The 4438-nt window shown below is 28.6% G+C and overlaps 1 protein-coding gene across 2 annotated transcripts in view; it reads left to right on the top strand.

The window, feature by feature from the left end:
- Positions 1 to 4438, top strand: part of LOC102679513 (soluble guanylate cyclase 89Db-like) — a 34122-nt gene that overhangs the window by 23558 nt on the left and 6126 nt on the right. The gene's annotated exons all lie outside the window — the stretch shown is intronic.

Below are 4438 nucleotides of genomic sequence, written 5' to 3'. Positions count from 1 at the left end.
TTTTTTTTTTTTTTTTTTTTTTTTTTTTTTGTGTTTACACGTATTTCTATTTCTCGGCTACTTGTCAGCGACGAGATTAATGAAAATGGTAATATATGGAACTGTTTCTCGAAAATTAGTGCATCAATTGATTTTTCGATTTTAATGGAATCTTCGTATATATTTTTATGTTTTTTATATATTTTGAAATAATTTTTTAATTACGAGATATTGTATTTATTTTGAAGATAATTATTTATATAATATCGAGTTTCATCGCGATGATCCTGTAAATATTTAAAGACACGTAATATGTAAATAATGTTCTCGCTAGCTTCTATCCATCATTCTTCAAATAAAGTTGCAGATGTGTGTTTTATATAGCTACATCAGAATATTTGAATATTTTACAATCGAATATCTTATAATGCGTGTGCGCCCATGAATCGTAATTTATAAATTGCTTTATGAAAGAATACGATTTGTATCGCGTACGTGAATCTCATGTAAAAGAAATCGATTAAGTGGAAAATTTTATCTACGACCTCAATTTTCAATAATTTTTATTAACTACTAATTTTATTATTTATTAAATTATATTAAACTAATATAATGACAAATATATATATATAAATATTTTTAAACAAACGTCTCAAGAATTATCATAAATAAAATTCGCAGTTGAGTTTCGTTCGAGTCTTTACTCGAAAAAATATTGAAAATTGCAAAAAATGGCTCTAATTTTCTGGCCAGAGACCACAATGGCACACAGAACGCTCAAAGAAAACAGGCACGTAACCGAGGCGAAAAAATGATCGACACGTAATCAACTCGTTTTCCAACCGACATATCGAAATAATTTCTGCGTACACGTGATATATAGTACTCTTCGTTATCAATGGTCTGCCGACCGAGAGAGAAATAAGATAAGATGATGTAGGACGGAGGATTGTAGCTCACCTGTGGACAGTGGGTCAAGGTATATAGGTCGCAGCACCCTCATGCGGGTGGGACATCGCCTCATTGTCTTCTTGGATGACTAATCTTATCGGCCAGCCTTGCCTTATTTACACTTATCGCCACGGTCAGATTGTCACCATGATTTCAACTTTTCACGGGCAAGATTACGTTTCCTTCGATTTTTATCTTTTGTATATATATACACGTATATTAGAGATAATAATAAACTTTTCTATAATTTTTGAGCATCGATCTATGAGTTAATCAATTGAACAGAGTATGAAATAATTGTGGACATGTATTAGATATGATTAAATTTTGATTTTATCTTTAATTTCGATTGAATTAATTCTTGTTTATCGATAGTAATAGAGATAATGCAATGGTATATACCGCATAATTTCTTATTAATTTTGTTTATATGATTAATTACAACCTATAGAAAATATAATTTTGATTATACTCCTTTTTCTCAGAATATAATATTATAAATTTTAAATTAAAAAAAGTACCTGTACACATATATTCATGAACTAAATCTTCCATAATTTACCATTAAATATATTTAGAACTGTAATTAAAATGAATTATAATTCCATCATCATAAAAGATAATAACTAAATTTTATCCATTTGATTAGATTGCAAAAAATAATACAATGTTGAAATAAAATTTATTTAAAAACCCAATTCCGTTCTCCTTTCCATAATAATGAATGAAAAGAGACAGACACTGTTTGAGAAATATGAAAATTCTTGCTGCATTCGTAGCACGAGATTCGAGATAATAATCGCTCATATGGGACGTGACAGATTAATCGATGAATGGTAAAACAAGACAAGGTGGTATTGAAAGAAGCATGCATAAATTATCGGGCACGGTTTTAATGCACGCGAGACGATCGTCTCGTCTCGTTATCCTTGTTACCGATCCAATCGATCGATACTCTTGCTACACTTCTTCTCCCTTTTGCCGCGAGTCGCACATTCGTCCCACGAATTATACTCGTGCGAACCCATACCCGCTGGGATATTGGGTGTGTGTGACGACAAGCGGCGCGTTTTCTTACCCCGAATAATTGAATTCCAACGTCGGGACGAAGGAACCTTGTTACACGGTGAAACTCATCCGATATTAAACGTGACGGTGAACGAATCGTGATCAATCAGTAAATTACGATTGTCAAAAGGATAATCTTTTGAGGCTTCTGGTGAACGTGAATGTGAAAAATTGTGTATCAGCTTTGTTCCTTCGTGATGTTGTGCAATTTTAAAGTGATTTAGATTTCTTTGCTTATAATTTGTCACTACGTATATTAGATGAAGTGTTTTTAACGATAGATGTGTTGAATTAGAAAGATTGAAACAAAGAGTTGAAATGTAAAAGTCGAGATGTCTTAAGTTTATTGTATCAAGATGAATTTTATTTAATTTAATCTAAGCTCAAACTGTTTATAATTTAATGAATGAATTATTTTTATATATTTTTATATATAGATCTTTTGTTTCATGATTCGTGAATATATTAAAGAATATACGAAAAATATGTTAGATTGAAAGTTAAATTAAAGATTGGATAAGAGATGATTTCACGCATCAAGAAATATATAGAAAAAAAAATAATTTTTCTTTCACTTTTGGTTTTCGAAAAAATCGAGTTGAAACATATAGAGATGAAACGAATATAGGAAAATTTCCGATATGAGTTATTGGAATTATTGATAGAAAGTTATTTGACGTAAAAAAAAAAAAAAAATATGGAATACAATTTTTTCATATTTTTTTCAAAAAAAATTGTTAAAATTCATCGAGTTTCAAGGATCTGATTATTCGAGAAGAAGAATTTAAATTAAAAAATTTTTCACTTATTTTCGCATATAGAGAAACCTTCTATCAATAATCCATTTATATTCAATTGAGAATCGATATCAGTTATATTTTTATCTAACAAATTCTTTTTCAAATTCAATTTCTTTGAAAAAGAAATCACGAGAGAAAAAATTTATTCTTTCTCTTTGAGTTGTTTTTACGAATTAAAATTATTCGTTGTAATGTTAGTTAAAAGTTACATAAATATTAAATGTTCATAAATGTTTTATTTAAAAAAAATTGTAACAAAAATACGAAATGACAATGGCCTAGTTTTTCATTCCATATAATACAATAATGCAATGATAAGAACATTAATGATAAGAATACACTGTCGATATCTATTTAATACATTTTATTATTCTCAACCACTCCTTGGGAAATTTTAATTAAAAAATTGATACAATAAAGAGAATACATAATATTATTTAGAAAAGTATTTAGTTAATATATATATACTGTTTTTCGATTTATGTTAATTTATACGATAAAAAACAATAATTAAATTTGTTTTGAATTAATATAATAAACGAATGCAAATTATTTCGTATTTACGATTCAATAATTAAAAAAAACAAACGCAGAATAATTTAAAAAATACGTTCATATAATGTTACAATTATAAATATTCCTGATAACAAATCACAAGTATAAACATTCAATCTATATTAAGTTTATTTACCATATCATATAAATACCATATTCTTTTCAATATATATTCCATTATTATAATTCTAGTATCTAGTTTATAAATAACACGACCAAGTAGAAATCATAAATAATCGAAAACAAACGTCTAAATAATTAGAAGCAATTAACGCGAAGCTTAACCCCATCATCCGTTGAGACGAAACGAATTTCTGACACGGTTTCCCGAAATTTACATAAGATAACGCGTTTCCAACCGAGCAATTATCTGGATGTTTAGCATCCAATTTTAACACGCGTCGTGCAATTAACCGAACACGATTATTTCAACACCCTCGCGGAGCATTGGTGGAATCCCGTGTAAAAGAGAGACAGGGCGATAGCACGCGCTCGTTAAATGTTTGCTTTACGAATCCGGAGGCAAGGGCAAACGACTATTACATTGACCCGATTTCGAGCGGCAACATTAACCCGTGTAATATCGTTAAAGTGTCACAAACTTCTTAGAATTTCGACCAGTAAAATCTTTTTTACTACTTATCGTATCGAAACTGTTTCATGGTCCTTAGAGGTAATTCTGAGTTTCGTACGTTTGTAGAATTTTTGATCTTCTTTATGATTTATATATACGAGTAGATTGCTTTTTATGCATTTATAGAAAATTTGAATAAAATTTATGGGATATACATAATACGCGAAAAAATATACTATGTATTGTTCATTGATGTTTAAAAAATGGAATAAATATGTATTTAAATTCCATTTAGTTGAAACTCTCATTATGTTGATTAAAAATTCGAATTTGCATAAATATCTATGGTCTAATTATGCATCTAATACGTGTGACACGTGATCTCTGTTCGAAAGTTTGTTTCCGATTTCAAAGTTCGTTTTGATTATGGATAAATAAATTTTTATAATAGAATCATAATAAAATTCATATAATACAAAGATTATTCTTTACATAATTGTAAATAATGTAT

This window comes from Apis dorsata, unplaced genomic scaffold (genome assembly GCF_000469605.1).
Source record: "Apis dorsata unplaced genomic scaffold, Apis dorsata 1.3 scaffold_840, whole genome shotgun sequence".
In the NCBI taxonomy this organism is placed as follows: Eukaryota; Metazoa; Arthropoda; class Insecta; order Hymenoptera; family Apidae; genus Apis; species Apis dorsata.
The sequence above is the reverse complement of the archived record's forward strand: the minus strand, read 5'-3'. Positions and strand labels throughout refer to the sequence as shown.